The sequence below is a fragment of the Hippopotamus amphibius genome, chromosome 8 (assembly GCF_030028045.1).
Source record: "Hippopotamus amphibius kiboko isolate mHipAmp2 chromosome 8, mHipAmp2.hap2, whole genome shotgun sequence".
NCBI classification, from domain to species: Eukaryota; Metazoa; Chordata; class Mammalia; order Artiodactyla; family Hippopotamidae; genus Hippopotamus; species Hippopotamus amphibius.
The window spans coordinates 89,322,621-89,348,524 of NC_080193.1; the positions used below are offsets into that span (position 1 = coordinate 89,322,621).

At 40.5% G+C, this 25,904-nt stretch overlaps 1 long non-coding RNA gene across 1 annotated transcript; it reads left to right on the forward strand.

The window, feature by feature from the left end:
- Positions 1-355: 355 nt before the first annotated feature.
- LOC130858219 (uncharacterized) lies at positions 356-23,979 on the forward strand. The gene is made up of 3 exons (XR_009055018.1): positions 356-475; positions 18,440-18,557; positions 23,869-23,979. It is a non-coding gene; the product is annotated as an uncharacterized LOC130858219 (long non-coding RNA).
- The last annotated feature ends 1,925 nt before the right edge of the window (positions 23,980-25,904 follow it).

Genomic DNA, 25,904 nt, shown 5'->3' on the forward strand with positions numbered 1-25,904 from the left:
GTTACTCAGAGACCAAGGAGGAACAATAAAAACTACTGTTCCGCTAGAAATTGTACTTTCATGAGCCTTGAAATTAGTGAATGTTTAATAGCTTGGTAGCCCAGAGTAGGATTCTGGATGAAATGAAGGGGCATAAATTACACAGTAGTTTCAATGGAAAGGTGGAAAAATACCCTCATGCCCTTCTTTTCTCCTCCATATGTTGCGAGTTGTGGGACTCAAGGGAAAGACACAGTGTGCCTGGAGGGATGTGGGGAAATGTGAGCTCTAGGAATGATGTTTATGAGCACTCTGACCTTAATGAAACACCAGGTTGGGAATGTGGTAGGCACGAGTCAGGAAATTCTAAGGACTGGCTTGCAGTACAGGGAAGACAGCTAACTCCTGACTGCTTGTGAACAGGGTGTCTGTGAACAGGTCAAGACCACCTGGCTTCTCCCACCGTGTATCCACTTGGGCAAGAAAACAGGGACAGGTGAGCTAGAAATACGTTGTTCTCTGTCTCTGTCTCTCACATGTTGGTGAGATTCAGGCCCAGGCAAATAAAGGATTATATGTTTGAATCTACCTGTGATTGTTACAGAGAAATCAAAAGCCAAAGTTGGATAATAATTGCTTGCATATTATTTATTCTTTTTCTTTCATCTACTACCAACTGAGGTAGATAATCAAACTGGCCAAAAGTGATCTTAATTTCTACATTAGATTTGAAGTAGTCCAAAGCTAAAACTCTGGGTGAGCATAAGGATTGTGTGAACTTTGGTCATATTTTGCAAATGTTCCCATAATTTGTTTCATCAGTGCATAGGTTGTTATGCTCTGTTTACCTTTACAGGATTGTATTTCCTGATACTATTCTCTTTTCCATCATTCTCCACTACTCTTTACAAATGAACAGTATCTCCTCTACATTTGGACTGTAGCAGAGGGAAAGAGAGCCACTCAGAGATCCAGAGCAGGGAGAGGCTAGTCACTGGTGAGGACATTGGGACCCAGTGCCAGAGACCCACACAGTGCTCAGCACATAGCTGGAATTGGCTCTCAGTCCATATTTGTAGACCTTTCAAAAATAATGGTCCTTGGATCTCAGGTTATTGGCAAAAACTGAATACAAGACCTGGCAATATGTCTGACCAAAGTTAAAATTTGTTGGCTGTGGCAAAATCTGAGGGCAAAATCAAAATCCCATCTTGCTCCCCCAACTAAAGCCACTGAAAGTAGTTCCTCATTGTGGTTTCTAAGATTCAAAGAAAAGAGGACTCCAAGTGGTTTATTATACAAGTTTCAGAAGGTTCATGGGCATCCAATGGTTCCCACCAAGCTGGATTTTGATGGGTTAAGTGTAAGTGAATCAGGAGCATAAGAATTAAATTTCCTCTCCAATACACATGGGTTTTAAATGAAGGGGAAAAGGTGCTTGGGGCACAATGCATTTATTTGCCAAGCCCCAAACATTCAAAAAATAGTTCAAGATGTCTCAGTAAATTCAACCAGCTGCCCAGCCCCCTCTCCCTCAAGTGATTGTCTGCATATACATGCTGATAGGTACACAGACAGCAATACCTGATCTTCTGGAATGCAAGTTTTAGATCTTCTAGTCTCTGGGACAGATAACTCTAAATTTCCAGATGGTCTAGTGGTAGAGTTTTAGCATTCTTTTCCCCAAAATATGATATAAAACTTTCCCAATCCATCTTCCCACATCCAATGTCTGCTCAAATACATGTAGTCCTGAGGTGAAGAGAGTTTGTATTTACCAAGAGACAACGTCTCAAATATTTAGATCAAAAGCATTTACTTTGTCTCCTGTTTACATGTGGTAGCATGCTAATGATTATTTGTTGGTCTGAAGTGAGACCAACGAATGGTGTAAATGTGGCTCAATTTCCCTGGATCTAAATCTAAATCTAAATCAGTTTAATTATAGAGGTTAAAACAAGAGGGAGATAGATGGATATAAGTTGGAGGCTACTTCAGAAATCTGGTGGTAAAGAAATGGGAGAGAGGATAAGAGCTAGAGGGATGATGAAGTGCAAGAAAACTGCTGACTCCACATGTCCTGTAGCAACCAGACAGGAATAAATGGTTCCACCAATCTAGTTTGTTTTGGCCACTTTACGTGATGGAAAGTAAGGATGGGAATTTATTGTTCCTTTTCACAGGTGGATTGGATTGCCTTAGGCTAAACTTGGTGTGTTGCAACAACACACTGATCACATCTGAATCGACTGTGGTCATGCCTGGGTACCCACTGTGGTGTTGGCGCAGTTTAGATATGAAGTGGATACAGGGTGGGGGGTGAAGTAGTGAGAAGATGTTTCTAAGTTATAAGCCTGCTGTTGGGCAGATTGTGGTGTCATTGCTGGAGATGGAGAAAGGAGATGAGGTGGTGATAGACAAAGATGGTGCCTTGAAGACAGTATCAGTGATGCATATTTGTTCTGGAGTTGTAGGCACTGTGGTACTAGTTTAAAAACTGTTGTAATTTAAATCATATAAATAGATGATGCTGTCCTAAATTCCTATTCCACTTTCTAAGAAAAGTGCAACCTCCTTGTTATGGTCATGGTAGTACAGAGAAAATCCTAGCAAGTTAAAATTTTATGGTCACTTCCATTCCTAACTTCTTACTTCCCCTGGATTCTTATCTCTTTCTGTTCCTTGGGATTTCCTATATCTTTATGCTTTCACTGAAACATGGAACTATGCTTCTTTCTTCAATTTTAATTACAATGACCAAATACTCATATTAGGCCTTCATTGCTCCCCTCCTCCAAATCCATAGATTTCCATAAAATCTTCTACATATACAGAGTGTTTGATGATACTTCTGTGTTGTTGATATTCAGGTATAAGCTTTCCTTTACAGGTCAAAGACTCAGTCACCGCTTTAAAATGACTACTCAAATAAGTCCTGAGGGAGTTTCTTGATGAGATGTCATTTTATTCCTGAGTCTCTCTCCAAATAGAGAAAAAAGAGTGAGGTTACCATTGCTTCAGTTATAGAAATTAAAGCAGAGGGATATGTACTGAAGCCGAGTGATGCTGTGGTTAACGGGAGAAGTTAAGAAGAGAAACTGGGGAAGTTGGAGGAGAAGAGAAAGGAGAAGAGAAATGGGAAAGAGTAATATGGGAGGCTAGGATGGAATAACTTTCAAGGGCGAACCAGGGCAGCAGGCATTCTGACCAACAAATGGCATAAGAAAAAGAGGACTCAGGTCTTAGGTAGGTGTACGCATGGCTGCATGGCTGACAGCACACCTTGCTTTCTGTTGAACAGGGGTCTACCTGGGAGAGGTCAAAGTTGGGGGGTGATAAGTGAGATTCCAGGAAACTTGTTAAACTATCCCTGCATTCTGGATGGTAAACTTGATAGTGAATTTGTTAAGTCAGAGAACGATACCAAACAAAGAGATTGGAAAAATGCAAAGGTAACAGGAAAGAACTGAGTGATATCCTGAGCCAGGGACACTCTGACATTCACGTCTGCAAGGATCTCAGGATTTGTTGCTCATCTGCCAGCTTTGAATCTGTGTTATTTCAGAGGCAACAAACCAGAATGGGAAGGACAAGAGCACAGACTCGTTCCCGGAATAACTAGGCAGTGAGTTGGAAAATTCTGTCTCTGACTTCAACACCATTCCGTGCTGATTTTTTTTTAACTAATTTATTTTATTTTTAAAGTTTTTCTTTTTTAAAAAAGTATAATTGGTTTACAACGTTCCAGGTGTACAGCAAAGTGATTCAGTTATGGGTCTGTGTGTGTGTGTGTGTGTATATACATATAATCTTTTTCAGATTCTTTTATGCTATAGGTTATTATAATTCCTTGTGCTATACAGTAGGTCCTTGTTGTTTCTCTATTTTATATATAGTAGTGTGTATCTGTTAATCTCAAACTCTTTTTTTTTTTTTTACAGTTTTTTTAAAGCTCTTTATTGGAATATAGTTGCTTTACACTGTTGTAAAAAAGCACTTGCGTTGACCGGGAATCAAACCTGGGTCAACTGCTTGGAAGGCAGCTATGCTAACCACTATACCACCAATGCCTTGGCCCATACTCTTCATTTATCCCTCCTCCTCCTTTCCCCTTTGGGAACCATAAGTTTGTTTTCTATGTCTGTCAGTCTATTTCTGTTTTGTAAATAAGTTCATTTGTATCATTTTTTTGGTTCCACATATAAGTGATACCATATGATATTTGTCTTTCTCTATCTGATTTACCACACTTAGTATGATAATCTCTAGGTCCATCCATGTTACTTCAAATGGCTTTATTTCACTCTTTTTTTATGGCTGAGTAATATTCCATTGTGTATATATATACCATATCTTCCTTATCCATTCATCTGTGGATGGACATTTGGGTTGTTTCCATGTCTTGGCTATTGTAAATAGTGCTGCTGTGAACATTGTGGTGCTTGTATCTTTTCAAATTACAGTTTTCATTTTTTTCTGATATATGCCCAGGAGTGGGATTGCTGGATCATATGGTACCTTTATTTTTAGTTTCCTTAAATAACCTCCATACTGCACCAATTTACATTCCTACCAATAGTATAGGGGGGTTGCCTTTTCTCCACACCCTCTTTAGAAATTATTACTTGTAGACTTTTTGATGATGGCCATTCCAACTTGTGTGAGGTGATACCTCATTGTAATATTGATTCGCATTTCTCTATTAATTAAACTTACTGCCTCTTTGATTCTCCAAATGCCCACTGTGAGTCTATACACAGAGTTCCCCATTGTCAGTGACCATTCAGCCAATTCTTTCAAAAGTTTGTCAACATGGGTTTAACATGTTGCCTTCTCCCTGGAGTGCTTACTCTTTAATAATTGACTCTAGTAAGTAGAAGTTAGAGAGTAAAAAAAAAATAAGTCAATGGATTTTTAAAATGCTAGTTTAAAATGCTAGTAGTTTCATTACTGTGTTTAAGAATGGCATAGAGGAGATGGTTGCCGGAGAAGATGCAGTAATTGGAAGGAGACTGCCATGATCACACCCAAGTCTGAATCAGAGAAGGAGGAGGGCGCCCAGGAGCATGCCTGGAGCACCTTCAAATGAGCAGTTGGATGGAATACAGCTTTGGGGCCCATGGACTGTTGCTCATGCCCATCCTGTCTTGTGCATTTCTCTTCTACTTCTGCTTCAGCACCGGGCGGGTCATTTGAACCAAAAGGTTCAGATCTTAATTGTATGACTTTTTATTTGTGTAATCTTTGCAGGTTACTTTACCTCTTTCAGCTTTAGTGTTCTCACGTGTCAGATGGGAATAGTTTTGAGGAGTAAGTCAGATGACTTTTTAAAGCTCCCAGCATAGTGTCTGCCATGTTCAAGGTATGCAGGGGAGTGGTTAAGAGCATGGAATCTGGAATTAGACAGTCTGAGTTAGTCTGGGCTCCCTCATTTACTAGATAAGTGGATGTGAGCAGGTTTCTTAACTTTCCCATGCCTCAGTTTCCTAGTCTGCAAAGTGCTGCTGGTAAAGACATCCACCGCATGAAGCTGTCAAGAGTAAATGAGTTAAAATGTGGTTAAGACAGTGCCTGGTTCCTAGTAAGTAGGTACAAGTGTTTGCACTCATTGCTGTCCTTATGATGCAGTTTGCCTCTGGAATCAAAAAGCTGCTGGTCATTTAGTTCTCACTTGTGTCTAGCCTACACGCAACCTGATATAGGCGAAGCCCATTTCATTTGTTCCATTGGTATGACACAAAGATGAACAATGACCGGATGACTTGAGGTCTCGCGTCTTCACAGTTTGAGGAGTCAGGAGAAAGGCTCTAAGCTCTTTGCTGGCTTGACTCTGTGGGTGACTCACAGTGTGTAAGAGCCTAAGTAGTCCCCATCCCCCAGACCCCCTTGTAAGTGCGCTGCAGAGAGGGAAACTGCAGGGGTTCTGCCACACTCTGGGTTTGCTGTTTGCCCCCCTCAGAGAGCCCATGTGGACTTAAATTACAGCTCTGCAGCCCGTGCACAGCTCCTAGGGCATCCTTCAGATACCCGCTGAGCAGTGGGGGGTCTGAGCTGGGAGGACATAGATAAAATCTGCTGGTCAGCAGCTTTAAGGAACCAGACCACACCCAGAGGGGGGCCCATCTGAGGCCCAGAGACCCCCACCAGGGTGCCAGATAGCCAAGTAGCGGATTGCTTAGAAACATGAGTAGGGGGAGGAAGGCAGAATAAACCACAGTTAAACCTGTAAACATTCCCTGCCAACCTCCCATCATCACAGAGAACGAAGCAGCGCAGCTAGCTCTGGGCAGGGCGAGCATGGCAGGCGTGTGAGCAGTCAGGCACCCGCATGCACACGCACACACACACGCGGGCACAGTCATCTGCGGTGACCTCCACTGAAAACTCCTCCGCCATCCTTCCCATCCACAGTGTTGGAGCAATTAGGTAGGACTTGGGCAGAGTGATTCATGCTTCAATAAATTCAATTTCAACAAAACATAATTATGGTGAGTCACCTAATCGCAGCTGTAATCACAGCCCGCCCCTCCAGAAGTCAAAACAGTTGAGGGCATTCAGCAAGGGCGTCTGTTCCCTCATCACAACTGAAGGCTCCATCTTTTGCCAAGCAGCCATATTTGGGACTCTAGTTCTTTTCTAATTTGTAAAATTACATGCTATTTCAGACTTACAAAAAGGTGCAATGCATACTAGAGTGAATACCAGTATGTGCACCTATCAGCCTAAAAAGAAAACATTACAAACATGCTGGATCCCATCCCCCTGTTTCTCAGTAGAGACAACAGTATTTGGTTTTGATATTCGTCATTCCCATCTCTGCCTTTATATATCCACTCTCTACGTATCCTTAAAGTTATGTAGCATTGTTTTCATATATTGTGTTTAAAAATGGCATCATTTTTGTATCCTTCTGAACTTGCTTTCTTTGTGTAACTTTTTGATATTTATTTGTCTTGAACATATCATATATCTCTAGTACTTTCATATTAACAGGTGTTTAGATTTCCATATATGAATATATCTACATGTGTTTTTTATCCATTCTCCTCTTGATGCACATTTAGCTTATTTCTAACATTGTCAGTTATGAATGAAACTTGCATGAACATCCTTATACACATTTCCTGTGAACACATGTGTTTCCCTAAACATATACCCAGAGTGGAGTTGTGGAGTTATTGGCTACCTGCTTTGTCAGCTTTACCGGATGCTGTCAAACTGCCTCTAAAATGTCTGTACCAATTTGCGTATCCACTAGAAGTTTGTAAGAATTTCTGCTTTTCAGGTATCCTTACCAATATTTGTTATTGTTAGGCTTTTAATTTTTGCCTATTTGATAAATTTGGAATGTTTCCTCATGTAGTTTTAATTTACATTTTCCTAAAGATCAAGCATCTTTTCATAGGATTAGGAACTGTTCAGGTTTTTTCTTTCATGAATTGTCTGTTCATGTGTTTTGTCATTTGTTGATTGTTTTTCTTTCGGGTGTTTTTGTTAGTTCATCAAATCTGTTTCAAATCTGGCAGTTCATCATTTCTGTTTCTTTCTGTACCAATTTTAATAACTTACATTTTTCAAGAAATTATTTCTTTCATCTAAGTTTTAAACTATGATTATACAAAGTTTTTTCAAACTTCAGTTATTATCCTTTCAATGTCTGTAGACTTTGTGGTGATAACCCTTATTTTATTCCCGACATTGGTGACATTGTATTCTTTCCGTCCGTCCCTCTCCCCCTCTCTTTCTCCCTCTTTCTCTGGTGTTTTTTTTTTTTTTTTGGGATGAATTTAACTAGGAATTTGTAATTTTTCCCCCCAAAACCAAATTTTGGCTTTGTTAATTTTGTCTATAAACTATTTTCAATTTCATTGATTTCTATTCTCATCTTTATTTCATTCCTTCTACTCACTGTGGGCTTACTTTGCTCTTCTTTTTTAGAGCTTGTTAAGGTAGATTAGGCCATAGTTTTTGGACTTTTCTTCTTTTGCATTTAAAGTTGAGTTTCCCTTTAGGCACTACTTTAGTCCTATCTTACAAATTTTCATATTGTATTTTCTTTATCATTTAGTTCAAAATATTTTCTAATTTACTTAGTGATTTTGTCTTTGACCCATAAATTTTTTAGAGTATGCCATTTAATTTCTGAATAATTAGATTTTCCTAGATACATTATTGATGAATTCTTTTGTGATCATAGGACACACTACATAATTTCAGCTCTTTCGAACTTATTGATACATTTCATAGCACAGTATATGCTCTATCTTGGTGAGTGCACTATGTGTGGTTAAAAAGAATATGTATTTGGATAGAATTCTATCAGTATGTATTAGTTCGGGAGGGTTGATAGTAATGTTTAGATCTTCTGGTTGTTCTATCGTTGATGACAGAGAGGTGTTAAAACTTACCATGATTGTGAAATTGTCTGTTTTTTTCTTCTATTTCTGTCAAGTATTGATTCATGGGCTTCTCCTATTAGGTGCAAACACATTTATTATTGTTGTCTTCCTGGCAAATTGTCCCTTCTAAAAATTATCCTTGGTTACACTCTTTGTCCTGAAATCTACTTGTAAAATTCCATACTAATATAGTCACTCCTGTCTTCTTATGCTTACTGTTCACAGGGTATAACTTTTCCATCCATTTACTTTCAAACTACATGTATCTTTAAAGTGCATCTCTTAGAGGCAGTGCACTTGAGTCTTGCTTTTTTAAAATCTGTTCTGGCAATCTCTCCCTTTTAATGCTTAGACCACTAACATTTAATATAATTAGTGATCTGGTTGAAGTTAGGTCTACTATTTCATTATATTACAGTTTGTTTTTTGCTGCTCTGTTATCCTTTGCTGCCTTGTTTTTACTTATTTATTTAACATCCCCATGACTTGTTCATTTTATAACTGGAAGTTTGTACTTTTTGACTTCCTTTACCCATTTTTCCTATTCCACATCCCTCACATTTGACAGCCACCAATCTGTTCTCTGTATCTATGAGCTTGATTTTTGTTTTTGCTTTGGTTTTTAAAGCTTTCACATGTAAGTGAGACCATACAGTGTCTGTCTTTGTCTGACTTATTTCACTTAGCAGAATGCCCTCTGGGTCCATCCATGTTGTCACAAATTCCTGCCTTGTTTTAGATTGAATATTTTTACGATTCTATTTTAATTTATATATTGGTGTAAAATTATACATTGTTGTATTATGCTAGTGGTTGTTTAATATATTTGTAAATTATATAAATCCACAGGCTACTAAGAGTTAGTATTGCCACTGATATATGGGTCCCTTTACTCCATATCCACCGTCTTTTATATTACAGTTGTCATATGTTTACGAACATTGAAAATTCCACCAATATAAAAATTTTTAGTTTGAGCAACTTTATGTATTTTAAAGAGTTTTAGAGGAAAGAAAGTAATGTTTCATATTTATCCAGATGTGGTGGCTTTTTGGTGTGTCATCTTGGGTAGGCTGAACTGTAGTTCCAGCTATTCAGTCAAACGCTGATCTAGATGCTGCTTCGAAGAGATTTTGTAGATATAATTAAAGTCCCCAATTATTACCAGTTGACTTTAATTGAAAGGAATATTATCCTGGGTTAGACCTGTAGAACAGGGCTTAGGCTTTCCTTGAGCTCAGAGACGCCAAACTTTTGAGGTTCCAACCTACTTATTATCTTCTCTTCTTGATCACCTGCCCTTGCCAAACCCTCCTCTCTGTCTCTTCTTCTCTCTCTCTCCCTGCCTCTCTCCATCTCTATCTCCATCTCTATCTCCATCTCCATCTCTGTCTCCAATCTCTATCATTATCTCTCTGTCTATATACTTCTCAGGTTGAATCATGAGTTATACACCAGATATTTACATTTACTGTTTTTGATACTCTATCCTTTCCTGAAGATGTAGTTTTACCCTAGTACCAGTTCTTGCAGCCTGAGAAACTCCCTTCAGCTCTTTTTGTTGCACAGGACTTAGCCTGATTCTTTTACATTTCCTTTATTTGAAAATATCTTTATTTTACCTTCATTTCTGAAGAATATTTTGCTGGATATAAAATTCTGGGTTAGTAGCTATTTTTTCGCCTTTTAGCATTTTAAAGGATGTTATTACACTGTGTTCTCACCGCCGTGGTTCTTGATGAGAAATCCATTGTTATTTGAATCATTGTTCTCCTGTATGTAATGTGTCATTTTTCTCTAACTCCTTTCAAGATTTGTTCTTTATTCATATTTTCCAGCAGTTTGATTGCAATTGTATAGGCAGGGCTTTATTTGAATTCACTAAATTTATGATTGGGGTTTGCTGAGATGCTTGGTCTTTCACCAACTTTGGGAAGTTTTTTGGCTATTATTTCTTCAAATATTTCTTTTGCCCTAATCTCTGTCTCCTTTCCTTCTGGGACTCTAATTACATGGATATTAGATGTTCTGATGGTTGTTTTTCTTTTGCCTACTAATTTTTGGAGTCCTTTATATATCCTGGATGCTAATCTTTGGTTAGTTATATGTTTGCAAATATCTTCTGCCAGTCTATTGCTTATTTTCACTTTTTAATGTATCTTTTTAATATATGTTTTGTATTATTATTATTACTTTAAGTTCCTTTTTGGAATATAATTGCTTTACACTCTTGTACCACTTCTTGAGGTACACCAAAGTGAATCAGCTGTATTTATACACATATTCCTACATCCCCTCCCTCCCGCGACTGTCTCCCACCCTCCCTGTCCTGGTCCTCTAAAGCATCACCCATCATCGAGTTGATCTCCCTTTGTTATACAGCAACTTCCCACTAGCTGTCTATTTTACATTTGGTAGTGTATCTATGTCTATGCTACTCTCTTACTTCATCCCAGCTTCCCCTTTGCCCCCCACCCCCCACCCCAGCCCCATGTCCTTAAGTCCATTCTCTGCATCTGCATCTCCACTCTTGCCCTGTCACTGGGTTCATCAGTACCACTTCTTCAGATGCCATATATATGAGTTAGCATATGGTATTTGTTTTTCTCTTTCTGGCTTACTTCGCTCTGTATGACCGTCTCTAGGTCTATCCACCTCATTACATATAGCTCCATTTCATTCCTTTTTATGGCTGAGTAATATTCCATTGTATATATGTGCCACATCTTCTTTATCCTTTCATCTGTTGATGGGTATTTAGGTTGTTTCCATTACCTGGCTATTGTAAATAGTGCTGCAATGAACAGTATGGTACATGTTTCTTTTTGGATGATGGTTTTCTCTGGGTATATGCCCAGTAGTGGGATTACTGGGTCATATGGTAGTTCCATTTTTAGTTTTTTAAGGAACCTCCAAACTGTTTTCCATAGTGGCTGTATCAGCTTACATTCCCACCAACAGTGCAGGAGAGTTCCCTTTTCTCCACAGCCTCTCCAACATTTATTGTTTCTAGATTTTTTGAGGGTGGCTATTCTGACCGGAGTGAGGTGATACCTCATTGTGGCTTTCACTTGCATTTCACTTATGATTAGTGATGTTGAGCATTTTTCATGTGTGTGTTGGCCATCTGCATGTCTGTCTTCTTTGGAGAAATGTCTATTTAGGTCTTCCGCCCATTTGTGGATTGGGTTATTTGCTTTTTTGGTATTAAGCTGCATGAGCTGCTTGTATATTTTGGAGATTAATCCTTTGTCCGTTTCTTCTTTGGCAAGTATTTTCTACCATTCTGAGTGTTGTCTTCTTGTCTTGTTTATGGGTTCTTTTGCTGTACAAAAGCTTTTAAGTTTCACCAGGTCCCATTTGTTTATTCTTGATTTTATTTCCATTATTCTAGGAGGTGGGTCAAAAAGGATCTTACTTTGATGTATGTCGTAGAGTATTGTGCCTATGTTTTCCTCTAGGAGTTTTATAGTGTCTGGCCTTACATTTAGGTCTTTAACCCATTTTGAGTTTATTTTTGTGTATGGTGTTAAAGAGTGTTCTAATTTCATTCTTTTACATGTAGCTGTCCAATTTCCCCAGCACCAATTATTGAAGAAGCTGTCTTTTTTCCATTGTGTAATCTTGCCTCCTTTGTCAAAGATAAAGTGCCCATATGTGTGAGGGTTTATCTCTGGTTTCTCTATTCCGTTCCTTTGATCTTCCTTCCTGTTTTTGTGCCAGTACCATACTGTCTTGATCACTGTGGCCTTGTAGTATAGTTTGAAGTCAGGAAGCCTAATTCCACCAACTCTGTCTTTCCTTCTCAAGATTGCTTTGGCTATTTGGGGTCTTTTGTGCTTCTGTACAAATCGTAAGATTTCTTGTTCTAGTTCTGTAAAAAATGTCATTGGTAATTTCATAGCGATTGCATAGAATCTGTAAATTGATTTGGGCAGGATAGTCATTTTCACAATATTGATTCTTCCAATCCAACAACATGGTATATCTCTCCATCTGTTTGTATCATCTTTGATTTCTTTCATCAGTATCTTATAGTTTTCTGCATACAGGTCTTTTGCCTCTTTAGGCAGGTTTATTCCTAGGTATTTTATTCTTTTTGTTGCAGTGGTAAATGGGAGAGTTTCCTTAATTTCTCTTTCTGCTCTTTCATTGTTAGTGTATAGGAATGCAAGAGATTTCTGTGCAGGAACTATTTTACTAAATTCATCAACTAGTGCTAGCAGTTTCCTGGTAGAGTCTTTAGGGTTTTCTATACATAACATCATATCACCTGCAAAGAGTGACAATTTTACTTCTTTTCCAATTTGGATTCTTTTTATTTCATTTTCTTTTCTGATTGCTGTGGCTAAAACTTCCAAATCTGTGTTGAATAATAATGGTGAGAGTGGACACTCCTGTCTTGTTCCTGTCCTTAGAGAGAATGCTTTCAGTTTTTCACCATTTAGAACGATGTTGCCTGTTGGTTTGTTATATATGGCTTTTATTATGTTGAGGTAATTTCCTTCTATGCCCATTTTCTGGAGAGTTTTTATGATAAATGGATGTTGAATTTTGTCAAAAGCTTTTTCTGCATCTATTGAGATGATCATAGGTTTTTATCCTTCAATTTGTTAATGTGATGTATCACATTGATTGCTTTGCGTATATTGAAGAATCCTTGCATTCCAGGGATAAACCCCATTTGATCATGGCATATGACCTTTTTAATGTGCTGGTGGATTCTATTAGCTAGTATTTTGTTGAGGATTTTTATGTCTATGTTCATCAGTGATATTGGCCTGTAATTTTCTTTTTTGTGTGTGACATATTTGCCTGGTTTTGGTATCAGGGTGATGGTGGCCTCATAGAATGAATTTGGGAGGGTTCCTCCTTCTGCTATATTTTGGAAGCGTTTGAGAAGGATAAGTGTTAGCTCTTCTCTAAATGTTTGATAGAATTTGCCTGTGAAGCCATCTGGCCCTCAGCTTTTGTTTGTTGGGAGATTTTTAATCACTGCCTCAATTTCCATACTTGTGATTGGTCTGTTCATATTTTCTGATTCTTCCTGGTTCAGTCTTGGAGGATTGTACTTTTCTAAGGATTTATCCATTTTTTCCAGGTTATCCAATTTATTGGCATATAGTTGCTTGTAGTAGTCTCTCATGATCTTTTGTATTTCTGTGGTGTCAGTTGTTATTTCTCCTTTTTCATTTCTAATTCTGTTGATTTGCAGTCTCTCCCTTTTTTTCCTGATAAATTTGGCTAATGGTTTATCAGTTTTGTTTATCTTCTCAAAGAATCAGCTTTTAGTTTTATTGATCTTTGCTGTTGTCTCCTTTATTTCTTTTTCATTTATTTCTGATCTGATCTTCATGATTTCTTTCCTTCTGCTCACTTTGGGTTTTCTTTGTTCTTCTTTCTCTAATTGTTTCAGGTGTAAGGTTAGGTTGTTTATCTGATATTTTTCTTGTTTCTTGAGGTAGGACTGAACTGCTATAAACTACCCCCTTAGAACTGCTTTTGCTGCCTCCCATACATTTTGTGTTGTTGTGTTTTCATTGTGATTTGTTTCTAGATATTTTTTGATTTCCTCTTTGATTTCTTTAGTGATGTCTTGGTTGTTTAATAGCGTATTGTTTAGCCTCCATGTGTTTGTATTTTTTACAGTTTTTTTCAGGTAATTGATATCTAGTCTCATGGCGTTGTGGTCAGAGAAAATGCTTGATATGATTTCAATTTTTTTGAATTTACCAAGGCTTGATTTGTGACCCAAGATGTGATCTATCCTAGAGAATGTTCTGTGTGCACTTGAGAAGAAAGTGTATTCTGTCATTTTTGAATGGACTGTCCTATAAATATCAATTAAGTCGAGATGGTCTAATGTGTCATTTAAAGCTTGTGTGTCCTTATCTATTTTCTGTTCCGATGATCTGTCCATTGATGTAAGTGGGGTGTTAAAGTCTCTTACTATTATTGTGTTACTGTTGATGTCCCCTTTTATGGCTGTTAGCATTTGCCTTATGTATTGAAGTGCTCCTATTTTGGGTGCATACATATTTACCATTGTGATATGTTCTTCTTGGATGGATCCCTTGATCATTATGTAGTGTCCTTCCTTGTCTCTTGTAATAGTCTGTACTTTAAAGTCTAATTTGTCTGATATGAGTATGGCTACTCCAGCTTTCTTTTGACTTTCATTTGCATGGAATATCTTTTTCCATCCCTTTACTTTCAGTCTACATGTGTCCCTTGGTCTGAAGTTTCTTGTAGGGTTTCTTGTACGCAACATATAGAAGGGTCTTGTTTTTGTATCCATTCAGCCAGTCTGTGTCTTTTGGTTGGAGCATTTAATCCATTTACATTTAAGGTGATTATTGACGTGTGTGTTCCTTTTACCATTTTCTTAATTGTTTTGGGTTCATTTTTGTAGGTCTTTTCCTTCTCTTGTGTTTCCTACTTAGAAAAGTTCCTTTAGCAATTGTTGCAAGGCTGGTTTGGTGGTGCTGAATTCTCTTCACTTCTACTTGTCTGTAAAGCTTTTGATTTCTCTGTCAAATCTGAATAAGATTCTTGTTGGGTAGAGTATTCTTGGCTGTAAGTTTTTCTCTTTCAGGACTTTCAGTATATCCTGCCATTCCCTTCTGGCCTGTAGAGTTTCTGAAGAAAGATCAGCTGTTATCCTTATGGGTTTTCCCTTATATGTTATTTGTTGCTTTTCTCTTGCTGCTTTTAATGTTTTTTCTTTGTGTTTAATTTTTGTTAGTTTGATTAATATGTGGCTCAGTGTATTTCTCCTTGGGTTTATTCTGAATGGGACTCTCTATGCTTCTTGGACTTAATTAATTATTTCCTTTTCCTTGTTGGGGAAGTTTTCCACTATAACCTCGTCAAATATTTTCTCAGACCCTTTCTTGTTTTCTTCTTCTGGGATGCCTGTGATTCGAATGTTGGTGTGCTTAATGTTGTCACCAAGGTCTCTGAAACTGTCTTCCATTCTTTTTATTCTTTTTTCTTTTTCCTGCTCTGTGGCAGTTATTTCCCCTATTCTATCTTCCAACTCACTTGTTGGTTCTTCTGCCTCAGTTATTCTGCTGCTTATACCATCTAGAGTATTTTTAATTTTGGTTATTTTGTTGTCTATTACTGTTTGTTTGCTCTTTAGTTCTTCTGAGTCCTTATTAACTGTTTCTTGTATTTTCTGTATTTTGTTATCAAGATTTTGGATCATCTTTACTATCATTACTCTGAATTCTTTTTCTGGCAACTTTCCTATTTCTGCTTCATTTATTTGGTCTGTGTATTATTACCTTGTTCTTTCATCTGTGACATAATTTTTTGTCATCTCATTTTCCCCCCACTTTGGATTGGTGGGATTGTGTTCCTGTCCCACTGGGTGTTGTGCTTGAGGTTTCAAGCACTGGAATTTGTAGGCTGTTGAGTATAGCTGGGTCTTGGTGTTGAGGTGAGAACCTCTGGGAGACATCACTGTGATGAATATTCCCTGGGAACTGAGTTTCCCTGTTACTCCAATGTTTTGGACTCATTGCTCCCACCTCAGGAGCTCAGGCCTGACCCTGGGCCTGTGAAGCAAGATCCCACAAGCCATGTGGAGCAGCAAAACGAAAAAAAAAATTTTAAAAAAAGTAGGTGAACAGCAGAACAATAGCAAGATAAAGATAAAAAATATGATGATAGGAAACTAACAGATGTGTTAGAAAAAAATAAAAAAAAAAGATGGAGAAAAATTGGGAGGTAAAACAATAGCCTAAGTGATGAGGTGAGAAGAAAGAAAAAGAAAAAGAAAAAGAAAAGGGGAAAAAAAAAGCCAGAAAATGCCTTGGATGTGGGGGCAGTGCTTAGATGGGGGTGGGGCTTAGTCAGTGGTGGGGGTGGGGTGGTGGGGAGGTTAGGCAATGGGCAGTGCCTATGCTTAGAAAAGGCCCTGGGGGTGGTGGGGAATGGGGCTTAAGCCCAAAGAGGGAGAGGGGCCCAGGAATGCCTCTGGTCCTGGGGGCAAAGAACCAGACTGAGGTACCCAGCAGGCTCCCTGTGCCCGAGTTGGTGGGAGAAATGCTAGGCACCTCCCCTAGTCCTCCAATCTCAGAGGGTCACTACCCCTTGGGTTCTATTCTTCCTCACCCCCTCTCTTCTATTCCTCTAGGGCCCTATTCCCCAAGCTGCAGGGGGCACTGGATGGCAGGAGACCAGACTCTGATGCCCATCAGGCTTTCCAGGGCCAACTGGGCTAGGGTAATGCCTGCGGCACTTCCTCAGATCTCGCAGTCTCGTAGGGTCCCTGTCTGCCTCTCTTCCTCTCCCCCTCTCCCCACTCTCCTAGGTCCTAAGCAGCTGGAGGGGGCCATGGAGTGTGAAAGACCAGGTCTGTGAGCCTAGCAGGCTTCCCAGAGCTAGTGGGCAGGGGAAATACCTTCTCCACCTCCCTTGATCCTCCAATCCCAGAAGGCCCCATCCCCTGTCTGCCTCTCCTCTTCTCCCCTGCTTCCCTTCTACACTCCTAGGACCAGTGAGACCTAGAGGGGCCCCTGGAGAACCAAAGACCAGGCTTGGGGGTGCAACAGGCCTCCTGGTGCCAGGTGGGTAAGGTGATTTCCTGCAGTGTCACCTCTGATCCTCCGGTCCTGCAAGGTTCCCCCCACCGCTGTCTGCCTCTTTTCCTCTTCTTCTCTCCTCCCTCCCTCCCACACCTGTATGACCTACGCAGCTGGAGAGACCAAGAGACAGACTCAGGAGCCCAACAGTCCCACCGGGCCCAAGTGGGCAGGTTAAAGGTCCTCCGTACCGCCCCTGGTCCTCTGCTCCTGGGACATCCCACAACCAGTCTGCCTCTCCTCCTCGTCCCCTGCCACGCTCCAACATCCCCAGGACAAATGTGTCTGAGAGGGGACCCTGGAGGGTTGGAGACCAGGCCCGGGAGCCCAGCAGGCTTCCTGGGCCAATGGGCAGCAGAAATGTCTTCCACTCCTCCCCTGATCCTCTGATCCCAGAGGATCCCTCCCCCCTTCTGCCTCTCTTCTTTTCCCCTCACTGCTTCCCTCCTGTACTTCTAGGACCAACGGCCGGGAGGAGCCTTGGAAGGTGGAGGACCAGCCCAGAAGAAATACCCGGTGGTGCCTCCCCTATTCTTCTGACTTGGAGAGATCCCTTCCCACCCCCACTGTCTGCCTCTCCCTCCTCCCATCCCCCTCCCCACCATGCCCCCAGGATCCTCGTGCAGGAGGGGGGCCCGGAGAGTGAAGGACCAGGCCTGGGAGCCCAGTCGGCCTCCCTGACCAAGAGGGCAGGCGAACCGCCCTCTTGCTTCCCTGTCCACCAAGCTCAAAGCCCCCACCCCACCTGTCCGCCTCTCCACCTCCTTGCCCTCCTCCCTCCTTCCCACACCCCCAGGACCCAGGCAGCCCGGAGGGGGCCTTGGAGGGTGGAGGACCCCCTGGGGAGTCCAGCAGGCCCCCAAGCCTGGGAGCTCAGCAGGCCTCCTGGCCTCCTGGGCGGGAGAAACCCTGTTGCGGTTTCGGATCTCCCCAGCCCCCAATGGTCCCTCCCCTCACCCAGCTACTCCCCAGGGGCGCTGGTCCCGTCCGGCTTCCCCTTCCCTGCCCCCCTGACTTCCCCCAGGTCTTATCCAGTTGATCCAGGGTTCCTCTGGTCTGCTTGGGCCTCAGGTCCCCCGCTGGCTTCCGGCAACCTACCCATTTGTGGGGAGACGCGATCTTCGTGTCTTCCCACACTGCCATCTTGACTCCGCCCCCTATTATTTTTAATATAGGTGAATTTATCAAGCCTCTTTAAAGTAGTTGCTTAAAGTATTTTTATTGTGTATATTATGGATTCAAAAAATTCTTTCCTTTTACAGGTTTTAAATATGCTATACTTCTAAAAGGTTTCAACTTTTCTTTTTCATATCTATGTATTTAATCAACATTAAATATATTTTGTTTAAGGTGAGGTGTATGGATTCAATTAAAAGTTTTTTTGTATATTAATAGCCAAATATCTCAGCACTTTTTATCCACTGATTTTATATTGTGTTTCCTAATATGGCATTCCTCTTGTTTCACTAGAAAAATTTTCACCATTACCAGAGGAAAGAAATTCTCCATTCAAGAAGCATTTCTGGCATCTAACTGATACCAAAAGGGAGGACAAATCAACTGTTCAGGATTTTGTTAAGACCACCAGGTAGAATTGACCTTCTGGAATTCTCTTTTAACTTATTTCCAATTTTCTTAAAGAAGAAGTGAAGGGAAGGAGAGGACCTGGTCAGCTGGTAAATGCGGTCTCTCTAGCTGGTGATTTCTGGGAGGACCTGGTCAGCTGGTAAATGCAGTCTCTCTAGCTGGTGAGCTCTGGGAGGGAATGGATGTTAAACAGTTTGTTTTGTAACCCAAAGACCACTAAGCTTATTAAAAATCAGTTGACCTTGAGAAAACTCTTGGCTAAGTCTCTTCCCAACGAGCAAAAGCTATTCTCCACATGAAGGCCAGTTGTGAATGTCTCAGTGGAAAAGGAGGGATTTAAATGCCCTCAAACCCCAACTAAACTCAAGTATCTCAAGCTCAAGTCATGTCTTTGTTCTTGGGAAGAAGGGCTGCTTCTCCAGCCCTCCTTGGTTATGATTGAAGAGCTGCAAGAGTGAAATCTGAAAGCTTCTTTCGGCCACGTTTCTCTCCCTTGAGCCACATTCACAGCCAGAAATCATTTCAAAGGATTGGTTGATACTTGGTGGCTGTGATGAGCACTTACTCCTTCAGCTGTTTTGACTACACAGTAGCTAACCTATTCAGAGCCTGAACTGATGGCAATGATCAGGTCCTTTGGGGCTCTACATGTTGCCTTAACATTTAACCTCATTTTTTCTTCCATGTTGCAAGAGAGGGTTAACACAAAATTCTTATTCTGCCCAAGGGTCACTCCCTCTTCAGAGGCTCAAAAGACTGTTTTATGTTGTATCTACCTTGTACCAAAAAACTAGTTTGGAAAATCTCTTAAGCAATAAGCTATTCAACTTTTACTCTTGCTGAATTGACCTAAGTTGAACAGCCTCCTGTAAACATACACTTAGATTGGAATCTTTGTTTTTTTATTTACTTGATAGGCACCCCCCACCCCCTGCATCCTCACATTCTCTGTAAGTCCTCTCTTTGTCTTCTCCAGACCATATTTGAATTGTAAATGGGCATACTACCTTGCTTCTTTTTCTTTCTTTCCTTCTTTTTTTCTGGATTAAAAGCACTGAGAACCACCCCTCTCTCTCTCACACACACACACACACACACACACACACACAGACACACAATGCTCCTCAGCATAAAAATGAGCCAGGATTTTCTAAGCCTTTTCACTGGACCCTTCCTTTGCTATTCACTGGGTGTCAGCTAGTTATCTCGCTTAGTGGTCACAGGGCATGTCTCTATCAGCACACCACTGAGCAGAACCAAGGACTATAAAAAATGACAGGAAATATGAAAACTGTAGCTTTTGTCTTTTATTATGCCAACTCCTCATTTTCTATCACGTTTTTCTTCAGCTGCCCCAGATTAGCATGGCTACATCCTGAAAGCAGTGCCCTGCAGGAGAGGAGCATTGGACCAAGAGGCACGAGTGCTGGGTTGTAGTTCTTGTCACACCTATAGCTGATGACCTCAGTTAACCCATGTTTCCGACTCTCAGTTTTACTGACAGCAAAAAGCAGGGATCACAAACTTAGATGCCTATAGGGGCTAGTCATTTAGGGAAAATGAAACAAGCAGGCCTGGTTGGCTTTTTGATGTATCAGTACTAGAGTTTATTTTCTCCCTACTACCCCAGTGTAAATAGGAGTGCCCACTTCTGGTTGTTGCCCTAGGAATGAGGGCCACAGTGTCTCTAGATCTTCTGATCTTTTTCTAGAGATGCAGCCATATGGATTATTGAAAAAGGAAATATCTCGATATCTAAGCATTGGCAACTAATTCAAAAATTCAAAACTTAAACTTTCTGTGACCCTAGTAAAATATGTCTCAATCCCTGGGTCACCAATTGTAACCTCTAGACTAAATGGTATTTAAAGTACCTTCCAGTTCTGAAATTTTATACTTTAATTATCCAAATGGTCTGAATTGAAGAAAGAACGAGTGTTTGACTATGAGGAAGATTTTCCTGGAATCCAGTTCTTATATTTTGAAACAGGTGACCAAGGGGAATTGTGAAATGTCCTTCAAGTGATTTTAAAGAACAAGAGACACCTCCTTCGGTCTGGGATTAGTTAGGAGCAGTTGCTGGGAGGTGGATGGATGAGATGTTCTCTTGCAATTCTTCTCAGTTGAGATGTTGTGAAAATGGTATTTTATGAGTTTTGTTTCAAATGTCCTTAGGTCCTTTTAGGGGAGGAAGGAGGTGGTAGCCTGGTTTCTGATTCCCAGGACTTCTCCCAACTCAATTCCTGGAATCATCCTGGGGAACTCTGTAAACGGAAATTTAAAGTTAAAGTTTGTAGCTTCCCTTCTAAGGTTCAGATTACGTTTCATAACTTGGAACTGAAATCAGGGCAGTAGTTGGAGTGTGGATGAAAATGTCCGTAGCTCCAGTTATCAGCATGCTAATGAAAACCAGAAAGGGAAATAAATAAAGATGGAGATGAGTGATGGCAAAGATAAGAGCCTTTTAACCTCACTTCATTTTCACTATAATTCTCTCCTTAAGAAAATTGATTATGATGACCTTGATCCATTTTCTTATGGATTAAAAACACCTAGGAATCCCACAAACATCTTTTATACACTAAGTGTGCTCAAGCCGAGAGTCAGCAGTTCAACAAGCAGATACTTCAGTGTAGTTACTGATTGTATCAGCATAAATACTGGGTCTCTTATTCCAAAGTAACCGCAGCAAAATAAGCACTCCACCATCCTTAGAAAGAGACAGAAGACAGAGGCAAGAAAACAGGGTAGAACATACACACACTGGGTTATTAATCAAATCTATTTCAATGGCACAATGCATATTACAAGAGAGGAGGTGGATTGAAACCTGAGGAAGCAAGCTAGGCAAAAGATCCACTTTCATATATAAATGAATAACATGGGTCACTGACAGTTCCAACTGCTTTTGATGCCTAGATAGGAAGACAGGGCTGTCTGAGATGGTAATCTCCATCACCAATGTCATCATCAAAATTGAAGTGCTAATCTGTATACTCTGATAAAATGGGTGAGGGGCCTAAAGATCCAATAAGATACTGTACATGGTGGCCATGTTTCGTCCTGCCTCTCCAGTATCAATTCTCCCTTATAACAGCATGGTGAATTTCCTTTGTAGTACCACACCACCAGAATTGCATGCAGTCTTGGTGGCCAGTCAGTTTACTGGCAACATGGTCAATGTTCGGATCTCAATAGGGGCAACCAGATTTGCATTCTGAGGCATTTGAATCTGAAAAGGAGTGACACAGAGGAAGTTCAGAGCATCCTGAAGAGACAGTTATGTTTGTCCCCTAATGCTGTTCTGGGCCCTGTCCTCATCTGAGGCTTGGTAGTTCAATTTTTCCTGTGACTCACAGAACTATTCCATAGCCTTAAGGTAAATAAATTCTACTTTACATTAGTTAGCCAGAATCACTTTTGCTACTTGCAACCCAAAGAAACTTAACAAATATACCAAATGTCTTCTCTGTGATCTCACCAGCTGAGAGCTGATGGTGAGGAGAAGGCAGACTGAGAATCTATGGGGAAATTGTTAGAATTAACAAATGATTTGGTGAAGTCATTGTGTTCAAATTCAATATACAGAAATCAATTGTGTTTTTATATACTAGCAATGAATAATTTAAAAATAAAATAAAAAAACATATACCACTTATAATAGCAACAAAAATATCAAATAGTTGGAGTAAATGGAATGAATCTACAGGTATACAACATATGTGTGTGTATATATATATATATATATATATATATATATATATAAAACATTATTGAAAGAAAGAATTCCTACATAAGCAGACTGTTATGTAGCAGATTACTAATGGGGGCAGCCATAGATTTCTGAAACAGAATCTCAGAGCTAAGGTAGTTGAAGTTCATCTTTTTTCAGATAAAGAAAATAAGACTAGAAGGATCAAACAGCCTATTCAAGTTAGTCTGGAAAGGTCTAGTAGACCTCTTCTACCTCCAGCTTGCTGCTAATCTGGGCATCTCTGTGGTTGGGGCTAGAACCACATTCCTTTTCTCCCAAGGCCAATGCTTCATACTGGCCTTTAGCTGGCTCTGTCACTTTTCTCAGGGCATTCTAGCAATGGGGACTCTGCCTTCTTTCTCTGCATCTTTCTTGAATGTTCTAGTACCCATGAAAAATCAACAAGCTGAACTCATTGTCTATGAGCTTCTCTGCCTGAATTGGGCATATGTAATTCCACATTGATTTCCAGGGTTGGTGAGCTGTAGTTCTTCTGACTCTGAAAGTAGCAGGTCCTTGCTGGGAGACTCACTTGTTACCCATAGCTCAAGAGACCAAGTTCAAGCAAGAGGCGTCTTTTCATCACATTTTTCCAGTGTCTAGTCACAGACATTGTATAAACTCCATTTCTTCTATTCCTCTGGAATAACCAGACTTTAGTAAGCAAACTCAGACTAAGAACTGCAGTTTCCCCCCAACCCCCACCCTCAATTTTCCCACTGCTGTTTTTTCCTCTCTTCCATGGGTTATTTTTTCCAACTTGGGAGACAAGGAGAATGTGTATCCCAGGTAAAGTGAGGAGGGAAGGGGAGGAGCTATGGCACAGACACATCAAAAGAGCCCTTTGTGCTCAGGGCACATTATTCCTGGAATCCAATCAAGTGCCCCAAAACCCAACCAAGCTTTTCAGACAGCACAGAAACCAGTCATGCAGGCATCTTGGGCTCTGCTTTTTTAAAGCTTTATAGGGTACACTGAATTATTTGGTTGGGTCTTTTCAGCCGTGTGACATTTGGGTTTTCAATGGCCCAAATGGAGTTGATCATTAATTATTTGGACGCTTTAATTAAAAAAAAAAACAACTTCCCTGTGGATTTATGAGGGTCTGCTGGGGGACAAGGACAAGGGGGCCTTTAGTGCTTCTCTCATTTGAATGAGAGGGAGGGTTGGGAAGGTCTAGAAGGGGAGGCTATAGAATCATCTTCCAGGAAGGTCTTAAACCCAAGTTAGGGTTTATTTGAGGGAGGAGGGACTTACACTGAAGAAAATGGAAAGGAACGGAAGAGAATAGAATTCTGGAATCTGTCAAATGCATTGGGGGCAGGATGTTTAATAAAAATCAATGCTTTAGCAGGGAGCCATTGGGAGTTTCTGAATCAACACATTTCATGAAAACCAGTAAGTTCTATGGGTTGGAATGGGGTAAGGGCTAGTTTCTGGAACATTTGATTAACCAAACCAGAGAGGGTATCCAGGGAGGGGAGGGAGTGGATTGATGCCTTCTGGTTTCAAAACAGCTAGGTGCTGAAGGTATAACGTCTGCTCTTTTCCTTTCCAGGGCATGTTTTGCAACCTCAGCCTTCTTCTCTAACACAGACGGGTGTCATTCTTAAGTCATACACATTCTCCAGTTCCTGACATCCTGAAAAATCTCCCATACTCCCTGAGAGTTCTGCTCCTGGGTGCCTCTCTACAAAGGTTCATCTCAATGACAAGCGATCTTGGGTAGGGTTGGGAAGCTTGGAAAAGGAAATAAGCTTTTTCCAGAGACACCAGCAGCTCCTATTTATTCAGCCTCTTGCATCCAGGAGCCTCAAGAAAATGAGACAGCGCATTTAAAAACTACTGTTGAAAAGCACTTATCTTTGATATCACAATGCTTAGTGATACCATATGCCAAAAAGAAGCACAGTGATTTATGTGCACATCTTTGCTGATTTTCCCACTTGGATTTTTTAAAGCTCCTGCCTCTAGTTGAAGTAACTTCATCTGAAAAAAAAATCACAAAAAAGTGGATTCCCTGATGTCTTTCCTTATAAAGTGCACAAAATTGTTTTAGGAATTGTTCCTATGGTACCAGTTGACTGGACAGTATGGTTTACCCCATTTTGCAAAGGAGAGAAACTGAGTCTGAAGGAACTCAAGCAACATGCCAAAAGTCATGAAATATTGGTGGACAGGAATTCTGACTTTCTTGGAAAAGACATTTCTCACAAACGACATCACACTCTTATCCACGGGATTATAGAACTAGGCTCTACAGATGGTGCTTCACAAAGAAATCTAGAGCATTTACAAGTGGATTATTTGTTTTTCCTTACAGCCAGTTCCATGCAAATGTTGGCCTGTATGCATCCGTTTCAGAGAAAAGGAAAAGAAAATAGATCCAAATTTTGGTAGCAAGTCTATCTGAGATGCAGGGGTGGTGTTTGCTTTGTCTAAAGTTAAGGGCTGGAGGGGTCATGAAAAACTCTGAATATAAACCTGGTTCCAGTTGATATTTGAAAATAATATGGTGGAATTATTGACTAGGAAGCATGTAGTGGACTTGCTCTACACGGAAGCAAAAGTAAGCTTTAATGTCTCCCCCAGTCTCAGAAGATCAAGTTGGGGGGCAAGTGGCTGGGGGAGGGTCAAAGCCCAGGAGAAAGGCAAGGATGAGAGTGGAGTGGTGAGTGGGCCATTGTCCAAGGAAGTTGTGGGCTCGCAGGAGTGTGCTATTTACCCCAAGCAGTCAGGGAAGACACAAGGACATCACCAGTGGAATTTAGCAGGTAAAAGTACAAAGACATAGCCTGGACAATGTGTTTGTGTATCTCAATTTTTCTCATAGGTAGAGTCAGAGGCTCCACTTTGGTGTGGGGTTTGCAGCGTACAGTGATTGAGAGAGGTTAAGTATTCTGGGTGGTACTGCCCAGGCTCAAGGCACCCACTAGTTTTCATTCCAAAGTATATGGGTGAAAGTCAGTCACACATTTATATTTGCACCTAAATTCAAGACACTACATTATGACAAAGTTTTATCATCTTGCTTATAACTCAGGGCTTTAGGTTTTAACACATTTCAGGGCTGTCTGGTGATGAAAGAGAAGACATGCTATATAAGTGGCATTTGTTTGGGGACACAAACCCTGAGTCAGAGCCACTGCATGTGATGTCCCTCTCCCTGGAACCCTCTTTTCAGTCATCTTTACCTGATAGACCCGTGTTTTCCACTCCTATCTCAGCTCAGTGTCATACTTCCTCAGAGATACCTTCCTGCATCCCTTTGTCTAAACTGGGTCTTCATGGAAGGTCTGTCAAAGCATCTTGTACTCTTCCTTCATGAAAAATAGTTACAAACTGTGATAAACTATTTAACTTCTGTCTTCCACTGGATAGGAATGTTCTTGAAGATAAGGGTCATGTCTGCGATGCTTGAAACAGACTTCCACTGCCAAGTGATATTTGTTGAATGAATGAATGAATGAATGAATGATCTTGTCAGGAAACCTGAGTTTGAGTCTGGGTTCTACAACTATTTGCTTGGGTGGTTGTGGCTTTTCTAAGGCTTGGTTTCCTCATCTCTTAAATCATGCTGTTGGAATGGAAGAT